General features: G+C 41.6%; 1 protein-coding gene across 3 annotated transcripts in view; it reads right to left on the bottom strand.

Annotated features, from left to right (window-relative positions):
• Positions 1-4667, bottom strand: part of CSGALNACT2 (chondroitin sulfate N-acetylgalactosaminyltransferase 2) — a 31463-nt gene extending 26796 nt beyond the window's left edge. For all 3 annotated transcript variants that reach the window (XM_062496866.1, XM_062496868.1, XM_062496867.1), the window contains exon 1: positions 4591-4667. The gene's annotated coding sequence lies outside the window, so the exon portion shown is untranslated. The remainder of the gene's footprint in view (positions 1-4590) is intronic.
• Between the last annotated feature and the right edge of the window lie 9238 nt (positions 4668-13905).

The following is a 13905-nucleotide window of genomic DNA, read 5'->3' as shown; positions in this document are numbered from 1 at the left end:
TTAAATACAAGAAGCAGGTTTCCGTATAAAAGAACCTCATCTGTTCAGCAATTTTACTCGGAAATATAGTAACTGCAAGTATTGTATTTCTGAGCTACTTTTAACTCCTACCTGTTCTGCACTGTATTATTTTAACTCTGAACACAAGAAAACTAGCCTGGAGCTACATTCAGCAAGAGGAGGCGACTGCTGCCAGTGAAAGCCATTAAAAATATGTGGGTAGGACCCCTCTCCAGAGGGTTTGCTAGCCACGAGAGAATTTTACTTCTGCTCTACAACTGGCATATTGGGTTCCTTCAACAGAAATTCCCTCCAGTATGCCAGAGAAGTGCCCACCAAGTCCTCCCCCAGCATCAGCCCAGCCATGCCTATGCTGCTGAGACAGCTACAGCATTTCCATCCTGCACACTTCTTTAGTTGCCAAGCATGTACTTGTAATCAGGCTCCCACATCCTTACCCCTCCATCTACTGAAGCAATGCACTGATGGACATTTTAGGTCATTTCTGGCTGTAGTAGAGGAGCTGATGGGAAGCCTCACTTTTGACAGCAGGATGCATAGGGTGGCTGTTGGGTGCTGAGCCGTGCTTTCCAGACAGCTGCCCTAAGTGACATCCCTACCACAAAGCCCAGCAGCACAAGAGAAGGATCCTCTGCCAGGAGCTGCTTCACCAATAAAACAACACTATTTAGTACATGGGAGGAGGAAAGCTAAGTACAAAAGCCAGACAGACTGGTCCTTACCCCCCACTCACTCTACCAGTGAAAGAATTAAAGGGGGGAAAAGGCTGAAGTAAAACAGAGGCACACTGCCCCTGCTGTCACCTACCAACACAGCTGCCAACACTCCCCTCAAATGCACCTCCCTAAGGAGACATGGGCACCCTCCACTGCAGGCTGGGCAGCGAGATGGGCTCCAGACCAAAACCTTCCCAGGAACACAAGGGCTAAAGGAAGCAATCAGACCCAAGGGCACTGTGCTGGAAAGTACCTACACTGCAGGGAGCCACAAATCAATAAACAAGCCAATTGCTACACTTTTTATTACAATTGGAGATGATTGTCAGGAAACGGATTTTAAAAGTACATACAAGATTTCCTCACAAGATAGTCTCCTCCCCTCATCTGATTTGGATTGTCTGAACTTCACTCTGAAACACCAACTCCTGTTACGCTCTTTCCAGAGCTCACATGTGCACTCACAGCTTGAAAGAACTTGCCAGTTTTATCAACTTGCTTTTAGAGGATTTGGTGTGTGAATGGAAAGAGCCTTTAAAAACCAGTAAAGCAGAGATTGTTCCAAGGTATTATTCCACCCCACCTCATTCAGAAATAAATGTGGAGCAAGTGGCTCCTGCCAGCCTTACCATAACCCCAGAGATGCAGCACAAACAGCCCAGTGTCAGCAGAGAGTGCAAGCTTCTCACAAGTATTCTAGTGTCCACATGCAGCACCTTCAAGGATTAAGGGGAAAAAAGACATTTTGCTTTTCCCTTGAACCCTCCATCTTTAGTGACCACACACAGCTTGCAAGGATCACCCTGTTACTCTTTTTAAAAGGAAGTTTCTAAGCTAGCAGAGAACATCAGAATCACCAATTTAGACTACACACACCACAAAGCATTAGATACCCAAGAAATCCTAAGGTGAATGACTTGCCAGTCTACATTTTTAGGTACACACAAAATACTTGCAGCCGTAAATTTTTTTAAAGGCCTGGATAAAAGCAGAAGCCAGCTGCACCCAAAATGGGCCCCTAAACCAGGGTCCAAAACAGGACCCTGTCCAACTTCTTTTGCACCAAAAGGCACCCATGACTGGAGGGCTGCAACTTGCAGAATCCTTCCTGCCCTCAAAAAACATTTCAAAGAACTTAATAAAACAGAAATTAAAGACATTAAAATAATTGCACTCTCTCAGATTTTTTTTTTAAATGAGCTATAATATTAATGGATGTGCTGGGCTTTTCTAATCATCATTAAGAATGAAACTGCTCTGGCAGACGGTAAGAAGTGCCCTTCCACAAATTATTCTCATAAGCTGTGGTTCCAACTCAGAAATAAAACTATATTCCCATTGCCTTCAAAAAGCATTATATTTCTTTTATAAACATCTTGTGAGTTCTGGTCTCATTTCCCCATTTACAGCACTAAGCTTAAAAGAATATAATTAGATACATAGATAAAGCACAGTTATTTGTGGTTTGGTCTTTTTTTCTAAAAACAATATGCTCCTGAAAATATTTCCTTCCCATTGTGCCCTTTGAGAATGATTTTTTTTTTAAAAAAAGAAAATCTTGTACTCTTGAAACCCCTGACTATTTTCTATGTTATTTTTCCAGAAGCAAAATTATTATGGCTTTTTCCCATACTTTAATTCTGGCGGGCTGATCCTTCAGGGGGCAGATGAGCTAACAAAAAGCCAAGGATATTATCAGTTCCAGCACTCATCCAAAGCCTGACTTTCATCCTACCTCTGTGATCCTGTTTCCGCATTATTTAAGGAGAAAATACTGCAAGTCATGAAGCTTGCTTCATAATGACAGGCTGCTTCGGAGACCAGAAAAATATTGTGCAATTTGTTTTCTGCAGTGAAAAAAAACCAAAACTGACCTCTTATTTCTCTTACCCGCCCTCCTGGGAGTTTAGTTTTGTCTCTTTTAAAAGCTCAGGTGATTCTGATGGAGTCTTTCTATAAAGAGGTCCACAGAACACTTCTGGCAAGCATGAAGTAGCAGACTGTGATGCAGGGGTTGAAATTCTTATGCCAAATATGCTTGTGGGTTTTCTTGGTAGCAGACCACAGTTACTTATCATTTAACTATGCCCTCAAATGATGTTTCTCACTGACTTGGGAAGACCCATATCCGGAGGATGGAACATAAAAGCAAAGAATTTAAATTCAAGAGTAATTTGGTGCAACTTCTACCACAATGCAGCAGCTGTACTGACGGGTTTGGGGGGTTTCTCTTTTTCCTTTATTCCTTCCTTCCTTAAGCCTAAGAAAGAAGCTAAAAGTCATGGGAGCAAGAAGGAAAAGAACTATTCAAGACCAACTAACCTTGATCACACTGAAGTTTTCACATGTTTTCCCCACAACAGACAAGCTAAAGAATGTTTGTTTGGGCTGTACAGTCATGTGCTTCAACAAACACTGTTCTTCCTCCCATGTTCAGCTGCTGATGGTTTATGACAGCAGTGCTGTAGCAATGCTCAGTGTGGGTCTCCTGATATTGCTGATAAAGACTTACTGGCAGAGTCTCCCATAAAAGCCTTATGGTGTAACTGAGGCTCACAGCTAACACCCCTCCGAAAAACACATCTACCTCCACTGACAGCTACTGGGAATATTTCCAAACTCTTGTCTTTGGTGCTCCTTGGGGACCCACTATCTAGCTAATAAATAAAAGGAAGCCAGAAACTTCCTTCAAACACACTAAAGCAAGACAAGAACTTACAACTAATGCATGATGGAAAAGAAGAAACTGTCCTACAAGACTTAGTGTTACAGCCCCCAAGGAAAAGGGGGAAAAAAAGCTTTTTTTTACTGTATGACCTTAACCTTAATGAGAGATACTGACTTAGTGTTGAAACAACCTATCTTTCCTGCAGCTCTTCTGAGTTACACACAAGAAGAAAATAAAGTTAGTCCCTATCCATCATCTACAAGTTTAAGAGAAGAGATCAGTGTCTCAGTTTTCACCTGACAGAGGGAATTGAGGAGAAATAAACTACAACCAAACAACAAAACCACAGAATAAAATAAACATAGATTACACTTCACTAAAAACACGCACTATCAAGTTTAAATTTCTACAGACTTAGGTTTAAAAACGGTCTTGCAGATTGCAACACCCCTCGTTTCTGCTTTAGCCTTTCTGGATTAATTAACTGGTGACAATTACACGATTTATTTTTATGTTCAATACCACAACGTTCCAACTCTCACAGTCTGTGAGAGCACAGAATTTGCACGTCTGACAAAAAAGAGGAGACGCAAACCGTAGTTTAAACAACGCTCTACATGTCACTGAGAATAATTAAGCCCCCTCATCATAATTTCCCCTATTTTGGGGGGGCTGGTGGAAGGAATGGGGCGTTCGCGCGGTCCCAGCAAGCCCAAACGCCCCCAACCCGCAGCCCGGCACAGCCGGGCCGGGCGCTGCCACCGTGCCCGCTCCAGCCCGCGCTGTGCCGGGGGGGCCGCACCCCGCTGCCCGCGGCGGCACCAACGCGCTCCCAGCACGCCTACGAGCACAATGGAAACGCAGCCGCGAGGGACACATTCGTTTTATTGTCGAGACGGCGCTACGGTACAGCGGAGCGGCCCGGTGCGCCAGGCCGCCGCGCCAGGGCTGTCGGGGCAGCCCGGGGCGCTCGGTGCGGGCCGGCCGCAGCCCGCTCGGGCCGGGACGCGGGGCCGGGCCCGCCGCGCTGCCGCTGCCCGCGGGCGGGAGGGCTCCGGGGCGCGGCACGGCACCTTCTGCCGGCAGCGGGGAGGGCCGGCCGGGAGCGCGGGCAGGTGAGAGGTGAGGAGAGCGGGGCCGGGGAGGAGCGGGCCGGCGGGATGGGCGCGGTGCCGCCGTACTCACCGCGCGGGCCGGCGCGGAACGCGGCTGCACTTCCTGCGTGCTCGGAAATGAGCGGGCGGGACCCTCCGCCGCGCCGCTTAAAGGGGACGGGCCGGCCGCCCCCGACCGCCCCCGGGGCGGGACCGGGTCCCCCGCGCGGCGCCTCGGAGAAAGCGGGGCCGGCGGTGCCGCACGGCAGCGGGAGGGACCGCGGCACCTCCCTCACTCGTTCCCTCGCTCCGCCCTGCGCCGCCTTCGCTCCCGCTCCCCTGAGGCGGGAGCAGCGACAAACCCGTGTCTGGGTGCGAGAGTCGGGAGCGTGTCCGTGCACCCTCCGCAGCTGTGCCGGCAGCGCCCGCCGGGTGGGCCCTCAGCGCCGCGGCCACACCGAGCACGCCCGGAGCGCTCCGGCCCGCGGCTCTCCCGCGCTGCCCGCCCGCACCGCTGACACCCGACAGTGAGCCTGCCCTGCCCTGCCCTGCCCTGCCCGAGCACACACAGCACAGATGCTCCGCCAGCCACGGAGCTCCATGGCTCGCAGAGGGCCAGCAGCAGCACAGTGATGCTGATTTCTCAAATGTTAGCGCAACCTTTATGGTGGAAACAAGGAGCAGAATTTACCAGTAATTATTTTCTACTTATCCAAGTATTTATGTACAGGTCCTTATTTCCAGAAGAACATTTCATGTGCTATTTTTAAAAACTTACTAGTTTTCTGCACGGCTTGGCCTCAAAGGAAGCCAGGCTTGGGAACTTGTGCGGCTTCCAGCCACGTGCATGAATGAATGGTGGGCTGTAGCAGTTTAAAAGGGTAAAGCTCAGGAAGCAGGTAAGGAAGGAACGTTCTTCCCTAGCTGTGTACCAATCTTTTTTTGGTCCTGCTCATCAAAAACAGAGTCAGAGAAAGCCACTACAGGCTTATAATGTACAGGCCTACACCCCTTGACATCACTCTGCTGGATTGACTGTGACTGCTCCTCTGCCTCAAAGGCAGGCACTGAGGGCTTTCCCGAACAGAGCCCCAGTGGTCTGAGCAGCAGAGACTGCATCCTTTGTCACGTTACTGCTCTGTCGAGGTCTGTACCCCATTTAGCACAGAGCAGCCCTTTGTCTTCAAGCAGGCAGAAATCCATTTGTTCATAAATAGCTACACCACACAGCGTGGGAGGGGGCTGGGTGTCCAAGGACCAGATCTGTTCAGTCGAGATTTCAAGCCCTCAGACAGCAAAGGTCTTTCCAGGGAATACCTTAAATGAACAGGGAAAAGACACTTGGCTAGTGTGACCAGCCACCTATCCAGGCCCTTTCCTATCCATTAAAACTTGTCACAATGCTAGGTCTCCGTTTTAGGTATCCCTCAAAAATATACTTGAAAAGTATATTCACAGAACAGAATTATCAGAAAGTATTAAATATTCACATGTGCATTCCTCAAACTAGGTAAATGTGGCTTCATTACTCTTTCAGAACAGTATGTAAATATACTACTTTAAACCTAACCTCATGCAAAGTTTCAGTATTGCATGTTCCGGATGACTGTTGAACATCCTGCTTGTTGTCTTTGTTGTGGATAATGAGTAGGGGTTTAGTAGACACCAACACACTGGAGACTGCAGTGTTCTGTAGACATGATATTTGTGAGTACAAGAAGATAATGGAATGGAAATAACTGAAATTACTGATTTTGTTAACTAACCGTACATTGTAGATCTGAAACACACTCTGACAATGCTGCAGCACCCACTGGTTGGTGTGCAGAGAGCAACCAGATATGAATATTGTCCTTCAAGTTTCCCAGGTAGCACCTTTCTGCACACGAACTTGTTGCTGCTATGTGGGGAGAGCTATACAGGGCCTTCCAGGAGATTATCCATAGAATACTTATTCTTCTCTAAGTGCCAGTTTCTTCTGTTTACCAGAATTTCTTCTGTACCAGAAAGGTTTGTTTTTTCCAGATTGAGAGAAGGAAAAAATAGATTTCTTAAGGTCTCGTAGGAACAACATGGGTTTTCAGAGTCATCTGTGTATGAAAGGTCTAGCATGTCAGGAAAAATGATGGGTATGCAGTGCTGTAGTGTATAGTTTCCCGATTCTTCTATCACAACAAGCTGTTCTAAGATTAGATACTCCTTCGTAACTCAGAGCTGTATTTATGCTGACAGATTAGTTATAGTTCCTATTTGGTGTTAATCTTATAGGCCTACAGAGGAATTCCCACGTTGTTTGTGAATAAAGCAGGCAATAAAACATTTAGGAAATGTCTGTGTTTTAAGATACAATTCATTTCAGCCTGAGGATTTTTCTTAGGTAGTTGCAGACCTCCTAGCATCTGAGAGCAATAGTATGCATATTTATATATTTATAATGTATGCGACTCAGCTTTGAATTTTCCTAAAATATTATGATAGGATGGTTATTTAGGAGACAGAATTTAAAAATGTTTCCCTAAACTTTGTTAAACACTGTTCTTAAATTGGTACAGATGGGGGAAAGGAAGTGGCTGGCTCGCTGGCTCGCAATAGCTTATTCAAAAACGAAGCATTTTCCAGAACAGCATTAGCTCCAGCCTCTAGTGGTTTTGGTTTTCTTTTTGGTGCCTTTCTTTTTTTTTTTTTGTGCCTTCTTTTTTATTTTTTTAAGCATATGTGTGGGCTGGAGGGGAAGAAACAAAAGAAAAAGAGAGAGAAGAGCTGATCTGAGAACATGATACCAAAGTGAAGGAGTAATGTAAATGAGGCCAAAGGAGAAAAGGAAAAAAGCAATCCTTCAACAAAGGATATTTTTGTTCTATTAACCTCTCCAGCCAAAATGAAACATGTATGTAGAATTAGAAAAATGGTCCATTATTTTGCATGAAAATTCTGAGCTTTAATTGTCAAACAATAGTCATTAGTTTGCCTTGACACAAGGCTTTTTGTCAAATACCACAGCTCAGCTTTACTGATGGCACAATTCCAATATGATCCCACGTGAAGCCGCTTTCTTTTTCCTTAAATGTTGAAAATTATTTATAACAGATACTGAACAATGCAACCAAAATCATGAATGATTTTTAATAGCCTGAAATCAACCCTCCTACAGTATTTTAATCATCGTGATTTATAGCCCTTAGAATCCTCCATCTGAACTTCTCACTACGGGTCACTCTGTGACCCTTTGTCACTGCTCCTGTCCAAATCCATCCTGTCGCTCTGGGCAGTGAAGCTGGCTCTTGGGAGAGGTCGTGTGCTTCAGCAGAGTTAACTCACGTCTGCCTTGGGCAATGCCAGGCTTGACCCCAGGCTCTGCTGGCAGTGCTGCAGCGTCAGCACCAGCTGGGGCACTGAAAGCCCGCTCCAGGGCTTGCTCTGTACCTCTCAAAGGACACAGTCTGTCCTCGTGGGGCACCAACCACACTTAAAGGTGCTTGGAACGGCAGGATGTTTTACCTCGCTGCTTTCAGAGACTGGAATAATCTCTTGACTTACCACAGCTTGAGAAGAGACAGCACATCTGTAAAATTAGTTTGTACCAACATACCACACAAAAATCTTCCTGTATTTATTGTTTTTTGTTTGGTTTTTTGTTGTTTGTTTTTTTTGTCAATGCCTTGGCTTTTGGCCTCCACATTGTTGAGTGATGAACGACTACTTTTTTCATGTAGTATTTTGGGATCAAATAAATAGTAATTCTTTGGTATTAAAATGTACTATATTTGGACTCAGAAGCATATAATTTATATTATGTCTGGGAAGTGAACTGCTGTGGATTTCTCTTTTTCCTGTTGTTTTGGGTTCACAGTTGCTAAACTACTTCCTTTCAAAAATTCTCATTAGAAAACAGTATCAACCAAATTTAGATTTATATAGAGTCCTTTCATACATTAAAGCAGACTCAAAAATTATGGTACTAATTCATGAAAGTAGAAGACATTCCTTATCATAGAAAATAATCAATACAATCACAGCTGTAAGTGAATGTAAATAAGATTTAGTTTTATCTCCTCTCTGAAAAGGCTTTCTTCTGATAACAGAAGTGCTTACTATAGTCTGCTTGCTTTTTTCTTTGAATACTGATAATTTAGCATCTGGAAAAGTGTATGAAAGGATAAATCAGAATTTTTTTTATACAATCTCTTCAAATAACTTTTTCTCTTTGAAACCAACATATAGTTGCTGTTAGCTGAGCTTTGTGACAGTAGCAAATGGACTGTGGAAACATTCCTGTGCCACCAGTACAGTGTCACACTGGCTGGTGCCAGGGGGAAAAAAGGAACACAGAAGGGGACAAGCAGGGAGTGCATTAAATGTTTGGGCTCTTGCTGCTGCTCCAGCTGAGAGCAGCAAGGCAATATTCTGCAGTGGTGGCTGAGCATTTTTCCTGGCCACATGGCCTTATTTTTCCTGGCAGGAACAATGGGTTGTGTGCCCAGGGTTCCACTGCTCACTCGCAGCTGCAGCAGGGTATCACACTGCAGCCAGCAGTAACAACATGTGTGGAAAGCAATCCATGTAGGTAGTGCTGGAATTCTCTACTGCTTTATTTCTGACTACTCCAAAACACCTTTACTATATAGCTTCTGTCTAACAGCACCAAGAAGTGCTGTAGGTGTTTTTTCTAAAAAGAGAAGAAAATTTTGTCACAAATTCTTTGACTGCGAAGCAGCTCTGAAACAAAGTCCAAGGAACCATATTCTCTGCCTAGAATGGAAAACAAATAGGAGGGTTTTGACTGGAAGACTCAGCATTAAGCAAACATACTAGAAAGTACACATTCTTTTTTTTTTTTTTTTATGTCCTTCAGTACTGCAGAACAGTAACCTATGAATACAGTAAAGTAACATATTTAAAATCAACTCTATTAAATTACTTTTTAAACTGTAGACTTGACTACCTAGGATGTAGCAAAAGAAGTAAGTTAGAACATTCTATATATGAGATTAAAGCCAGAAAATCTTTCATGAACACTCCTTGTCTGATGAGATAACAATATAAATTATCAAGGTCTTTTGGTTGGTTATCTGGCTGGGGTTTTTTCTGTGCTTGAAAGCCTCCTGCACCAAAGCTCAAGTTATTCAGATAAATATCTACAGTAAATGCAGTCTCTCTAGAGAGAAATATTTGGGCTTTCTTAATCTGATGTGCTTCATGTTTTATGCAAAATACTCAGCATATCAGTATTTAGTATGTGTTACTGCATGTGATCAGGTGTACCCACTGAGCCTGCCCAACAGTCAATAAAACCACCACCACCTTCCACACAAAATAAAAACAAAGCTGTAGAAAGGCACAGTACAGAGATGATCATCCATGCTGATAATTTAGCAAACAGTTAGTACAAAGCCAGTGTTCATTTCTTCGTTCACTAGACAGGACCAGAGACTAAGAAACTTCTATTATTCACTGTCTGTACTGTGCTGGTCCATTGCTTGCAATATTTATTTGCTCCAGTTTAAGGTTTGGGGTTTTTTGCTAGTTTTGCTAGTTTTGTCTGTCACTGCCCAAGAAAGATCTCGCTCCATTTGAGTGAAAACTCCAGCCAGTTCATAAAAAAAAAATGTTTCACTTGTTTCTGATACCATTCATTGTTGCATATACATCATTAAAATGTTTTTAAGTGCAACATTTTTCATATTTTTAAACTCCTCCCATATAATGGCATGGACATAATAATAAAATCACCTAACTACTTTGATTTTACTAGCAGTACTTTTTCAGTGACTGAAAAACTCTCACAGGGCTGTAACAGTGTTAAGACAGGGAAAAAGGAAAGTTCCCTTGTCATGAGAGAACCCTCCAGGGTACAATAGAATATCAACAGAAAACCAGAAATAAAAGTAACATACCTCAGTTGAGCAGTTGAAAATACTTTGTTTAGATTTTCATGGAAATTGGCATCTGTTCCTGTGGTGCATAAAAGCAGTGACTGATTTTGGAGAAGTGTTGAGACTTCACTGTTATCATTATGAAAGCAATGGGTAAGGATGAACTGATTTGCAAAGTCAGGATCAAATGTCACTGCACTCCTAGCAGTCTCACAAGCTTCTCTTTAATTGCTGACTTGTAACAACTGTTCTATCTTTGTTAGGAAAAAGTTTTGCTAATGAGCATCTTACAATGACTCACATCTGCAAAACTCCAAATCAAATTAATTCAATGCAAGATTTTACATTAGAAATGCAATTACAGGAGAGCTGAACAGCAAGATACTTTGAAAATCACTTGAATTTGTTCCCACTCCTCCTCAAGAGCAAGGAAAATTTGTCCTTGCTTCTCCTTTCCTGTCCCTATTTTTAGAATTAGAATGAGAAAGACCTGTTAGCTTGCACCCCATTTAAATTACGGACTATCAAGTTCAGAAGTATTTACTAGATGAAATTGAATAGCTATAAATGCTATTTCTATTTCAGTTTCATTCTCTTTTTAGTTTAAATTTAAAGAATGTCAGTTACCAGTTCTAGCACTACGCTAGACAAGCAAGGATTTGCACTATTTTAAAAACCAATCATATTTATGACAGGATAAACATAAACACAAAAGAAGGGTTTTTTTAACTGACTTTTTCTGCAATTCAAGCATCTTAGAAGCTGTGTGCAAACTGTGTTTAAATTACTGATGTACACTCACAACATGAAGATGTTCATTATGAGTGCAGACAAATGTAAATCATAAAATTTGGCCACGTGTAGGAGATGAAACAAAAATAGCTTAACTTGTGAATGCTAAAATACTGCTGATAATTTTATGTATGCTTTCTGCTCCCCCTGAGCTATCTTAAATCTTGTATGACAAGGTCTATAGTGTAGACTTGATTAATTTCATAGCAATATAGGTAATATGTGCTATTCATATAATTGGGTTTCAAGGTTTAATACCCTTGAATAGTATTCTGCTATGTATTGCCTAGTAAATATAATTAACATTTGAAATGGTAACAATTAGAACCAATTTCTAGTTTAGGGTCTAGCATTTCAAAGCATGCATTTCACATTTTCTAGCATGAAGAAACCATAACAGAGACTCAGTAAGCAAACAGAATGGATTCCATAAACTTTATTTCTGTTTGGTTACAAAGCTGTGTCTGATGGTGACTTGTTGCAGCCTAATTTGATTGCTTACTTTATCTTTGTGCATTTAAAAATGGGGAACAATATTTTCCAGTATAAAGTATTCTTCATAGTATTTTACAAAAACTCACATCATCTGTTTTTCCTTGGTATTTAACAAACTGCCACAGTTCACTTTAACAAATGATCCTGGAAGAACAACACTGAGTTAGACCTCCAACAGCAATGTTTTATAACAAAAATCCTTATAGTCAGCATGAACTTTATGCCTTTCTGTTTGCTGGCTGGACCAGGCCACTGTTCAGAAAGCCTCTGCTCAGGAAAAACAGTGAAGTAAGCGTTTAAATTATTTCCTGACTCGATGCTAAAATCTCCTCAATTATTTATATCCTGGACCAGAAATAATAATTTTTGTCTTCTGCTGACACTCTTGACCACACAAAAACTATATTGGAGAACAGTTAACCCTGCTTGTTTCTTGCTGGCTGCTTCTCAAAGCTCTGTATACCTTTAAAAAAATATACTATAGCTCTAGTATTGATATCCATACAATATTGTACCATATGGATATGATCTTTTCATACACTTTTCCCACATTTCAGTCATTACAATGCTCTTCCAAGCTTCTTAATCATCCGAAGATGAAGCCTTACCAGCTTTCTCAAGGAATGAGATCAGCCCTCCCTCTCATTCTCCTCATCTGTCCCATCAGCCGCCCTTGACTTGGGATTCCAGTCTTTTGACATGTGCTTTTCTAACAGAAGAGAATTTATGCTGAATCTCTTCCTTTTTTTTGTGAATTACTCTTCAATAAAGGGATACTATTCTTGTTATTGGCAGCAATCTGGCAAAAAAAGTAGGCTGAGTGTATCCTATTGGTCTAATGATTTGCACTGGGCTATAGCTTACACCACATTACACTCTCTGAAAGAGTAAGTGGAGTTTTATATAACTTTCAAATATAACTAATATATAACTAATATAACTATATATAACTCGTTTCAAATAACTTTCAAATATACCTAAATACAGGCAAGCAAGTTTCTTTGCAAACCAAATGCTTAAAATACATATTAATTTGATTTAGTTTTATTAAAAAATTTAAAATACCTCCACCCTTAAGCACAGTAAATTCATAAAGGAAATTGTGCTGGCAGGAAGCAGAAAATGACACATGTTTCAAATGAAAATCAGTGTTCACATCAAACTCTTTTGATCATGATCACGTCAGGAAGGAAAGCCATGAAGAGCTGACAAATTATATAAGGGCTTTAACAATAATTTATGTGACCTGCTGAGTGCAGAAAAATCAGGCTAGGAACTACAATGATTGAGTGATATCCCAATCGAGGCTGAATTGTTCAGGATTGTGAATCTATGGTAAGTACAACTGCAGTGCTCTCAAACTGTTCTCACTATTTACATTACTCTGTAATCCATATGAAATATACTGATACTGCTTTCAGATAAAATAAAGTTGCATTTTTATGAACTGTACATTTTTAACCTAAACAAGGAGCTGATTATTTCTGATGAGCTTAAGGGAAGGTGTACTTATCTATCCTCAGGCAGGCAAAATGCTTTTACTTAACTTCAGAACATATCAGCAAAATTAACTGATATTGGCTCAAAGAAAGAGGTTTCAGCAAGAAATTTGTTGTTTTAAGATACATGTAACCCTTTAAAAGACCAGGTAAAGCCAAAAAGCACACTATAAAAAGAGAGGAACTATTACTTTTCTCAGCATGCATTAGGAGTGTTTATGTCTCCACTGTAACTGGAAGACACAGGTTGCTGTCCCAAAGTTTAGAAATGAGAAATAGGAAACACAGCTAAAATGAGTAACTCAGCTTTACTGGAGAACTTGATGAATACCAAAAAAATATTTCATTAATTTCCTCTTCTAGGTGTAAATTAGAAATGTATTTGTGCTTACCCGTTCTCTAGTGTTTAGTACCTAATTCTACAGACTGCTTCCCAAGAGGCAAGTTAAAATGTGCCAGGGATGGGTACACCAAGGCTATTGCTACTGTATCCACATTTTGATAATACCCTTTGTACTTTTGCTAGTTGATCCACGGGATATTGGATTTTAGAGCAGCAATGTCTAGGAATAATGTATTTATGAAGGATCCCGCTAACTTCAGAGGGACTACTTAAATTTTATGAAGTTAGATAGAGAGCATGTGAACAACTTAGGTTTTCTTATTAAGATTTTAAGTACTTGCATACATTTTTAGGGAATTATTCAGGTTTTTTTTTCAGGAAATTTGCTTGGGCTGAAAAGACCA

The sequence above is a fragment of the Cinclus cinclus genome, chromosome 7, assembly GCF_963662255.1.
Source record: "Cinclus cinclus chromosome 7, bCinCin1.1, whole genome shotgun sequence".
NCBI lineage: Eukaryota > Metazoa > Chordata > Aves > Passeriformes > Cinclidae > Cinclus > Cinclus cinclus.
This window is presented reverse-complemented; position numbering and strand designations above follow the sequence as displayed.